We start from the raw sequence: 12271 nt of genomic DNA on the forward strand, positions 1-12271 counted from the left end.
CAACCAGGCATGACATACCCACATCACCTAATTAATTTTCTGTACCTATCGATCAAAAAATACATAAAACGGGAGGACACCCTGTTCACTAATGGGAGTGAGCCTTGTAGGGAGTACCCTCACTCTCACAAACCAACCGACTGGGGAGAAGCTGCCGTGTTTGTCGGGGATTCTTCTGGCTTTGCTAAATAAATCGTACATAAACATGTAAAATATATTGCTTTGATTGTGTAACTACCCACATTAGGACATTGAGACCATTCTGATTTATCGAGTAAAATACGATTGTATGGTTTAGAGTTTGAATCTTGGCACATCTTACCGGTTTTGCTACTTTTGCACTCTACCTTTTTACCTGGGGCGAGCATATTTTGGTGGTTTAGTGTTTCATCTATTTGTTTAGATTTATTGATTTATTTGTTTTTGTTGTGTTTTTTTACTGCTAGTGACCAAGCGAGTGAGTCTGCTTTGATAACTGTAAGTTTATTCTGACGCTTGACGAGAGGGACATGAACAAGAACATATATGGAGCCCTTGCATCAATACATATTTAAGACTAAAGGTTTTGAAAAATAAAATTATTCTAGACCAATATTTGTACATAACTGGTGAAATGAAACTGCGCGTTCAAGGTTCATAAGCACGCAGAGGGCACATTTATCCTACTCCATTTAAGAATGTCCATTTCTGATTGCTTCACGTGACCTTTCGAGGGAGAATGTATCAGTTTTACCCCGCCACGTGGGAAAAGCAAGCATCCATGGCAGTCAGTGAACCGTGAAGCAGTGATTCGAATCGACTATAGTCAGTACCATGTTAATAAAATACATTATTTCAGTTTGTTTTGATGCTATATTTACATAAAGTGAGATTTAAACATTCGTTATGGTAAATGCGGTGTAGCATTGTGATCCACCGATCCGAATGTTAGTATCCTCTTTTGGTTCACATCCGGAGTGCCAACTGTTTGATCGAATACACATCTGGGCTGTCGAGAAGCAGCGGAGTGTGAGTGTCGACTGCCTTGGAGAACTTGCACCTAAGAATAGGAGAAGACTCGGCTCTACTCGGCTGTAATTAACGAGGGAGAACACATACACAAAGACATCGGTGAAAGAATTAGCTGTGGAACCAATTCCTGATTGATAGTCGTCGCACGAACAGTAATCGAAAAAGCTGGCATCATCGTGAATCAAGAATCTGCGAGCATTATAAACTGCATATTGTAACAAAGTGGCCACAGTAAAGAAGACAGAAAGTTTCAGCGTGTCAAGGACCAGCTTCAGAGACAAGAGATTTCCATAATAAGCTGTGCTGATCAGACAGTCTACCTCGTTCATAGTGGCCACATGAAAACATGTACTGTTAACGTATTTTGTTTACCTTCTTGTCCGGTGTGTTAACGCCATAGTGTTAACGTCGGGTTACCTCCTTACATACTGGCCGAAACATCGAATTTACAAAATTTCAATTTTCGACAGCCCAGGTGCGTTGTTTATTTACGGAGTAAGAGGATTTTGAGGCATGGTCGACTAGGTTTCTTTGTTTAACTAATCCCACACGGCCTTCACCAATAGAGGGAATGATTTCTGTTCAGTTATGACATTGCTGTTCTCCATATGTTTCTATTTTCTCAACACATCTCCAAGATGTTGTGTTTTTTGTGTGTTTCGTAAACACTGATTGGGACTGGTGAACAAGCTTTACAGTTTATATCAGTACTTCAACCATACAACATATAATACAAAATATAAATGCAGTATGTGTCGTCATCCATATGAACTATCACATAATAACATATGCATACATATCATTACATCAAATACACATCTATCATATAAGTAAACATAAAAAAGAGTTACGGTTTGTTGTGTCTGACTAGCTCTTTGTAGAAACCCTGAACAATTGTGAGAAGGTTATTGATAAGTTAATTAATTTTCTGTAAAAAAAAACAAGCTTTGTGTTTTCATGATAAAATCATTGACGGATTCAACTATTTTCTGGTTTTCACAGTGTATAAGTTCTTTGTTTCCGTTCACCGAAGTCATCACAGACCACCGTGAGAAAAGGTCCATCTTCAAGCATTAAGGAAGACCACGATAGAGCATGGAGTACTTGTGTCTTCCTTGGCTTGGTCATCTCCACCGTTACCCCCTCCCCCGAATCCACACCCCACAAGGGCGTATAGGATTGTGGGGCCGTGTCAGCGACAATTTGGCTCGGTGGATAAACAGGGACTCCTATAACCCCGTATACCCTTCATCACAATGCTATAATTTGTCGGCTTGGCGTATCCGGTGTTGTGCATTCTGTAATATTGTATAGTACTAGTGAAGTATTAATCAAAGCAATATTTTGCTTGTTAAACGAACGAGATTCTTTGAGAATCAAAAGATGTTTTAATTACATTTTCAAAATTGAAATACAGCATACACACAATAACTAAATTGAAAAGAATATCGTGCAGGAGAAGGTTTTCCAGAGTACATGCACATAAATGCCATTGTCTTTCACAGACTAATATGTGCAGGTCTTGAAGAAGGACAAAGTCCCCATCCCTGTTTTAGTAAATAGGATTGTTCATGCATGTATATATACTGATTTCAATATATATTTACAGTAAAATTTAATGCACATAGAATTTTACAAAAGGTCGAAATTCGAGATTATTCATGTGTATATATAAGGTCTGCATGCATTCCCAGTATAAACAACAATGTATTTAGACTCTAAGTTCACATGGAGGTTTATACACAAAACCGAAACCAATTGGTCAGCTCGACGCCTTATAAAACAATTAATTCGAGATTTCCCTTGAATGTGAGATATTTGGCTGCGCGTCATGCGCAGTCAGTCTTTTTCATCCATGTACACTCACGAACACCTGTTCATTTCAAAGCTGGTGTCACCTAATGACCTAGAGTAGTCCATGGATGAGATGTCTATATGACAAGTAAAATACACTTGAAAGCGGCAGCTGGTTTATTCCAATACACAAGACCAGCGGACGAGACACGACGCGCAAATTGTAGCAGGCGCTTTGCGGAAATTACGTAACTGAACGCGGAAACAGAAAACGTCATCGTTCCGCTCAGTGGTCTTGCCTTTGCGAGTTAGGCTGAAATACTCAACAAATTAAGATAAAAGTCAGAATGATGAAGTCGTTGACAAAGTAATATCTGTTCAGGTTATGATAATTTGAAAAACAGAGAAAGTTATATGGATATAGAAGTTCTTCTAATGTAAGCAGCATTTCGGCGTGGGTGTTAAACTCGTTTTCAAGCAAATGATGTCTACGGGGTAGTTATGTAAGTTAAACCTTTGTTTTGGGTCAAGGTCAAAATCGTTTGGTGTAGTGACAACGGTGCTGTTTTAAGGGATTAGACACTGGTTTTCTAAAAAAACACAAAAGAAAATGTGTTTCTTTAGGAAACAAAATACGATACGTGTGCCAATGTAATTGAACCGATATTAGCGAGTTCACCCAGTGACTTTAGTTCATAAAATGAACTTTCCGTTCACCCCTTCCGTTAGTAATGAGTTATTCAGTTTCTTAATAAAATTGCTTGCAATGTGAATTTTGTTTTCTTTATCATTTTAACAACTTCAGTTACGGCAAATGCGCTGCTATACTTTGCGTTTCCTCCTACTTATTTTACGGGAAAACACCTTTTTGTAAACGGTTATATGTTCATTGTGAGAATATTTTTGTAGTAAAAAGGGAGAATGTATCTCGTCAAAAATGAATTTTGAAAGACTGCAGATCAACAGTTCCAACAGTCTCAACAACATAATTTCTAACATACTTAGAGACCACAACCATGGACCTGTACACAACGAAGCCACGGTAAATCTTTTCGACAGTAGCAAAAATAGCGAAAATTTATAAAAAGATAGAAAAGTAAACGCAAAATCAATCTTGAATATTTTACGTATTCCCCATAGCCCAATATAAAGATTACACATTAACAGTATGGATACGTTAATCTATAGTTTAAACTAATCTCTTCAAGTAATCGTGACTGTATTGGCAAGCACAATCATGCATATCAAAGCCACTCCATACCAATAATATAATTACATAACATACATGATAACTACACAAACCTCGTCAAACGTCAGAATAAATTTACAGTTATAAAAAAAATAAAATCAATAAATCTAAACAAATAGATGAAATACTAAAAACAACCAAAACATGCTCGCCCCAGGTAGAAGGGTAGAGTGCAAAAGTAGCAAAACCGGTAAGATATGCCAAGATTTAAACTCTAAACCATACAATCGTATTTTACTCGATAAATCAGAATGGTCTCAATGTCCTAATGTGGGTAGTTACACAATCAAAGCAATATATTTTACATGTTTATGTACGATTTATTTAGCAAAGCCAGAAGAATCCCCGACAAACACGGCAGCTTCTCCCCAGTCGGTTGGTTTGTGAGAGTGAGGGTACTCCCTACAAGGCTCACTCCCATTAGTGAACAGGGTGTCCTCCCGTTTTATGTATTTTTTATCGATAGGTACAGAAAATTAATTAGGTGATGTGGGTATGTCATGCCTGGTTGATTTCTCAGGATCAGGTGAATTTGGTATGGGAGAGTCCATATACTATGATCAGAGGGGATTTAGCGGCCGTATTGGAGTGAAAGAATGACAAAACTCAGTGATAGATTAATGAGTGTCTTTTTTATGCATCATGAAAATGGTAATGGTAAATTATCACAAAATGCCCAATACCCGTCCAGCATGTCATACATATATGCATCATAAAACGATAATTTATCCACTGAATAATACCTAAAAATTACCTTTATTATATGTATAACATCACATTTTAGTTAAACGTTGCATGCGTTGAGCTTGTTAGATGTTTTAAAGATTAATGGAAAAGGTAGAGAAGGACACCCGCACTTGGGAACTTAGCTTGTTCCAGTGAGACGCCACGGTTCAGTGGTTACAGATATTCGGCCTTCTGTGCTCTCTGCTTACGGTGATGTAGATGAAGATTACGCAGGAAAATTAGGTAAGGTGGGTATACTACGTCAACAGGCAGCTGTGCAGTCAAGTAGATAGTTTGTTGTTTAAACCTGTCTGAAAATTGTTATGTCTGACAAGGCAGACTATAATTAACTGATGTTAACACATGTGATCTAACGATAGTTTTGCATTATTTAGCATGTTTAGGAAGGGATGGTCGTGGCGTATCATTTATTCTTTCATTCATTCACATATGTACTTCTTTCTTTTATTATTTCTTTCATTCATTCACATATACATCTTGCTCTTAATTCATTCATTCATTCATTCATTCATTCATTCATTTCGACTGATACAGTAAACTGGCTGAAGTACTGTTAAACGCAGCCGAAGTTGCACTGGAAACGAACCACGTGACTGTGTGAGCTGGAGCATGACGAGGAACATGTTAATTGGTACAAATGGTAAAGAAAGCAAGCGAGTGACCTATCACTGTTGTAGATTACTCCTGGTCTGACAAATACGAGAATACCCCATAAAACCTCGGTCGAAGAAAACCTGGGACGGGCAAACGGGAATTACTAAAAGTGGATCCCACAATATTAAAACGAAACATACTAAACTGGGTAGGTACACTTAAAACTAGTGGTCAGACTCGCTAACTTGATTGCCACATGTCATCGGTTCCCGATTGTGCAGGTCTCATTCATTTACAACCTCCAAATCACAGGAAAAGATGTATTTTGAGTAAAAGTAATTATTCTCGTATATTTTTAAAATCCCCCTGAATTCGCAAAATTAAATCAGATCAGTTGGATTTTGTGTCACGATACTCGTAAAGCCACTTTCATTCATTTACATCCTTCAAAACATTGGAAAAGATGTATTTGGAGTAAAAGGAAATATTCTCGCCCATGGGCGAGATTGTTCTTAAATCGCTCTAAATTAGCAGAATGAAAATGAGTTGGATGTCGTGTCATGATACTTATAAATATGCTTGCATTCATTTACAAACTGCAAAACATGTAAAAAGATCTATTTTGAGTGAAAAAATATTTTCTCGCCCATGGGCCAAAATGTTTTTCGCCCATGGGCGAGAGTTTTTAAAATCGCTCTCAATTAGCGGAATTAAGTCATATGAGTTGAAATTTCTGTCATGATGCTCATAAATGTACTTTCATTCATTTACATCCTCCAAAACACGTGAAAACATATATTTGGGGTAAAAGGCAATGTTCTCGCCCATGGGCCAAAATGTTTTTCACCCATGGGCGAGATTTTTAAACATCGCTCTAAATTAACGGAATTAAGTCAAAATAATTTGAAATTTGTATTATGATACTTATGAACATACTTTCACTCATTTACAACACCCAAAATATGCAAAAAATGTAATTTGAGTAAAAGTGAATATTCTCACCCATGGGCCAAATGATATTTTTAAATCGCTCTAAATTATCAGAATTAAGTCACAATAAGCTAATTTTCGTGTCACGACACTAATAAACATACTTACATTTATGTACAAACTGCAAAACATGGGAAAAAATATGTATATTCAGTGAAAGTAAATATTCTCGTCCATGGGCCAATATGTTTTTCACCCATGGGCAAGATTTTAAAAAATCGCTGTCAGTTAGCGGAGTCAAGTCAAATCGAGCTGAAATTTGAGTCATGATACTTATTAACATTTTTTCATTCATTTACAACCTCCAAAACATTTATTCTGGACGAAATTAAACACTCCCGCCCATGGGCCTGCCCATGGGCCTGTCTATGGGTCGCTGTTCACCCATGGGCGTGCCCATGGGCGAGCGAGTTTAAATTTTCAGTTTTCGAAAAAAAATCTTTTCAATTTTTCATCCTTAGCACATATTCATAATAGCTGCATGTTTATTTTTGCCAAATCTCTTGTGAGAGAGTGGCCACAGTGCGGAGAGTTTCTGGACTATTGTGAGTCCAGAATTAAATTGTGACGTGTTTATGTAGTTCCGACTCCAAAAGCGTATCCTGTCCACAGCTGGACTAATGTAGTTATTACTGTTGTCAAGAAGGACTTTCATTACAGAGAGTATTTGAGACAAACGGAATTGATACTGTGTTTATTCTAAAAAAACTCAAGTATTCGCGTGACTATTTTAATCCGAGAAACGGATCGTACAGCTGTGTCAACACATTTGGCTTTCAGCATTGTACTACAATATCTAGCATGACAATATAAGGAAAAACATCATTCCTTGAGTACTGGCCCAATTTGAAACTACTTATTTCTAACTGAACTCCAGTTAATCGTGTTTAAGATACGAGGTGTACTCACTGTTCCGTCTAAGCAGACACACACAGGTAGCTGTCAGAGCAATGAGGATGAGGAATGAAGCAAGAGATGAACAAACAACAATGTAGATCACGCTGGGTCCTTCGTCTGAAAACACCAGGTGGAACATCATCCTAACTTTACTTACATATTCTACTGTTTTCGTGAATTACTTATACAAATACTACAAGCCATTAAACGAAGAACTACAAGTAATAAAACGAAGAACCACTTGTCACGAAACGGAGGACTGCTTCTAATAAAACGAAGCACATGTAACAAAACAGAGAACTACTTGTAAAAAAACCCCGAAACCAAAAGACATAAAATGAAAAAAACTATATGACATAAAAAGAACTACATGTAAAAAAAAATAATAGCTTCATGTCATAAAACGAATAACTACTTGTCAAAAAACGAAGAACAACCGTCGTCCTTCTCGCCATGTTTACTCCCTGACGTTGTAGCAGGACGTATCGTCGCTGTCACAGCTGTATCAGTAGAAGGCAAAGAGCCCTCAGTGGGTATGTCGGTCCCTTCACCTACGTCAACGTTGACGACATGTGACTGCTTGTTAATGTTGTAGATGTAGTATAACGCTACTGACTGTGTCCACTACGACACACCAACAAACTAATTGATTTATATGTTGACAAGGTACTGAACAGTAAAGGGAAATTCACATTTTGAGAAACGAATTATATTGGAAATTTGTAGTATAGGGTAAATAATATGGGCTAATAACAAAATGGTCAGGTCTGAGCAGGCGCGTCCACCTATTTCAACCCTCTCTTTTGTGAAAACAACAATGTACGTCTGCGAGGTCACGAGACCACAACTTCCTGTGACTGACCACCACCACGTGTGCAGAATGTTCTGCTGACATTCATGGGGAGATAAACCATTCTCAAAACTTCCCAGACATCAACAAACCGTTTGCGCACTACCCATCCTACTGCTCGAGGTCCTCATGTTGATCCGATTCCGAAACAGGTAAACAATGTGGGGTCACACGTATGGTGTTCATCAGGTACGACAGCTACTGTGCATTGTTTCCCATAATGGTTATCAATGAGAAGTTAGGCTATTCTATCACAAGACATCTGAATGAAAGGTACGTTAACACACACACACACACACACACACACACACACACACACACACACACACACACACACACACACACACACACACACACACACACACACAGATAAATATATGTATGTATGTATGTATGTATGTATGTATGTATGTATGTATGTATGTATGTATGTATGTATGTATGTATGTATGTATGTATGTATGTATGTATATCCCTGCTTCTGGTGTTGTTGATGATGATGTTGCTGCTGTTGTTGGGTGTTGCTGTGTAGAAGTTATCGACGATGTTGTGGAGACGCTGTCATTCTGCGTGGAAGCATCTGAAGAGACGACCATGGATGCACACAATAATGAGTGAAGAAACCTGTATACCAATTGTCAATGGTACCATTTACTTCATTCTCGCATCACATGAGTACAGTTTGAGAATAATGTCCAGCTCAACACAGACCAAAACCAGCAATATACAGGCACATGCTCTGTACACTGGAAATGTCCAATTCTAAGTCCTGCAAACTTGTAATTAGAAGTAGGAACAATGATCAATGAGTCAAATTCGTAATGTTCTGTATAGTATTTACGTCATATTTCGAGTGATAGCATTGCTCACCTGCAGTTGTTGATTGCGACAGGAATGTCTCCGTGTTGCCTGTAGGTCGACTTGGAGTATCTGAAAACAGTATTAATGTCAAAATGCTGTACTTCTGATAGGATACGGTATTGCCTCATCTTCATTAACGTAAAGACTTCTCAGCTCGGGTTCTGAAACACGATGAAACATTAAATATCTGCAGAGTAGGTAATGGAATGGAGACATCGATCAGTAAAACTGAAACGGCCTTTGTCACGAGCTACGCTTTAATCGATGTTGTCTCCATGGTACTCATAGTTCGATGTTTCACTACATTTTAAACTCGGTACAAACATTTTTCAGTACTATTTCAGACACCTCAGAGATTATTCACATGTTTTTGACATCTTTGTTGAGTAAACATTGGTAAATATTCTGCAACGGATGTAATAATGAACTTCGTGAATTATGGTCCAGCCTTTAACTATTTTACATCATTTGATCTACGTGGAAATGGGAAACTCAGAAATGTTTTTCACGAACAAAAACTAAATATGATGAAAAGGATCAGACGAACTGGTGTTCACAGCAACCATGGTAATAACTGTAGTCATACTCACCATATTTACCCAGAGACGTTGTGGCTGTAGGTGTCGTCACCGTCACTACAGCGAGTGAAGAAGGACGTGTTGTCACTGTGGGTGTGCTGGTCCCAGCATCTACATCAACATGGGAGAGACATAAATCCCTGATCACCCGTGACCCTGCTCATCTGCATGTTCTTTTACGGCACTAACTGTGTTCACTAACTGGGATACGCACTATGATGTCTGCAGATAGTCTCGTATGATGCTCATCAGATACGGCAGTTGTGTTTCACTTGAAGTGTTTGAAAGGCATTTAGAAGTTGGACGAACATGAATACATTACACGTTTTATGGATAACAACTTGTTTTTTTACACGACGTTTTAGAGCTAATTCTTGCTCCTTCACCATTAAAATCTGCCGTTTCAGAACACCTCATCAAAAATCCCGACCAAGATCGTACACAACAACATCAGCCACTGGAGAAAGAGGAAACATGGAGATCCAGTCATTAACCGGGGCCGAGACATTCACCTTCCCATTGTATACTCTATTGTCATGTAATATCCTGGCTTCATCATTACATTGTTATCGTGTACAGTAATCTTATCTAACTGGCTTCCTCTTATGCTGTTATCTTTGTACATCAACACACCCCACCACAACTCGTGGCCTTGTTATCACAATACATTGTTATCGTTGTGTATTAACCCAATCTTGGCATCGTAATTATATTGTTATCTTTGTACATTCTCCCGCCTTGCATTGTGTAAACATGTTAAAAAAATTCGCCTGGTGAAACAGCAAGAATCAACTCAGAAACGTCGTGTTGAGAAGTTGTTATCCATAAAACGTGCCATGTATTCAGAATAGATGGTTTCACTTGTTGGTCATCGGTGAGAAGGTAGGCAGTGTTGGTCAAACGCAGTTTTCAGTCCAGGAAAAGAAGCTGTCTGTTTAGTAACCAATCAGTAAAGGTTATCTTAATGAAAGGTATGCTGAGGTAAATCATAGATACTACCGTTGATGGCCACCCCTGCTGCTGTTGTTGCTGCTGTTGTTGTTGGTTGTGGTGTAGATAGGGGCGAGGAATTAGTGCAAATGTTGTCATTCTCTATGGAAACAACTGAAAACACAAGATGAATTCTGAATAGTATAATGTAAGACGCATGTGTTCCTGAGGTACGAGTGTCGACTGGTTCGTACAGAATGACTCATCACAACTGTACATGTTTAGAAGGATGATATAATCCTCCTCTGATAAATGACAGCAATATGACAGTGTGAACGAATACCAGTGACCGCAAAAATAAAAACAAATCAAAATATATAATCTCGTCAATGTTATACCATATGTCGACAAAATACACCACATATCGACCTTACATTAATCATACAACTCTTCGTGGTGTAAAACCTTTTTCCTGTTTTAATTATGGTTACATTAGTATCACACCATACAATTATACATAGTGTTACTCACCGCCTGTATTACTGTTGACGACAAACTTCAACATATTGCTCGAAGGAAAACGATTATTCCCTGAACAACCCCACACAGATCCATCGTCGAGAGATGAATTCACCTTCAGATTCAATTTATGTATTGCACTGTACAGACTGACGTTAAACCGCCCTGCTACATTGTGGAAATGTTCATTATTTCTATCAAAGTCGGTGATGTTGGTCAAATTGATGTGTGTACTAAACAGTTGGACGTTATTCCTACTCCAGGTCACAAACCCCAGTGCTGTATTATCGCTATGCTTGCACGACAGTGTGACCACATCCCCGTCTCTACCGGCTGCAGGGGATGCAGTCAGGACGAAGCCTGTCCGTGACCCAGCTGAAGGATGAAGAGTGAATAAGTAAGTATTGTTTTACGGCGCTTTTAGCTATATTCCAGCAACATGACGACGGGAAACACCAGAAATGGGCTTCACACATTGTACCCATATGGATAGCGAAATCGGGCCTACGGCTACCCCACCGACTCGAAGGATGAAGAACATCTCTCGCAATGTAATAAACGCATATATATGTCATGATATAACATCTGGCAATACATTCGTCTGTCAACACCATTACCTGAACACATCAAAAGAGAATTGAACTACGTATAATGTAGCGTTAAGTGTAGGCACGTATATCCTTTAATAGTTATATTAATTTTATCTACTAAGGATATTTTAGCCGTGATGATCAACAAGGGACGATTTACTGCTGTCTGCTGTTACCTCTGTTAATACCCACACAGACCTCTCTTAAATCCCAGTAAACAATATTTTACATAACTTCTGAATCCTCGCTGCCTCGATCTCTTTTGGTTGACAGACTTCTAATCAACATTGCACTGTTTATAACGTAAAACTTGTCGTTACAACGGGATAGAAGACATACCTGGTACAACTGTTGTATCGAATAGGAACAGGAGGAGGGCGGTACGTTGTAGTGACGCACACATGGCTGGCTGGAGGAAGTCAATCGTCATGGATCACGCGTGTTGTTTTAATAGTGTTGAGGTAACCAGGAAGTACGCCATCTGAATTATCCTTGTCTCTTTCGTCGTTTTATTGACAGAAAGGGTGGAGATACTTGCTGATGGGAAAGTGATGTGCTTAAAGAACGACTAAACTCAATTTTTTGGTACTCTTTGTATCACTGCATATGAAGGACTTCTGGTTAGTCATAAACGGAACTTATGGTTAATTAATACCAAGCC

This window comes from Haliotis asinina, chromosome 1 (assembly GCF_037392515.1).
Source record: "Haliotis asinina isolate JCU_RB_2024 chromosome 1, JCU_Hal_asi_v2, whole genome shotgun sequence".
NCBI classification, from domain to species: Eukaryota; Metazoa; Mollusca; class Gastropoda; order Lepetellida; family Haliotidae; genus Haliotis; species Haliotis asinina.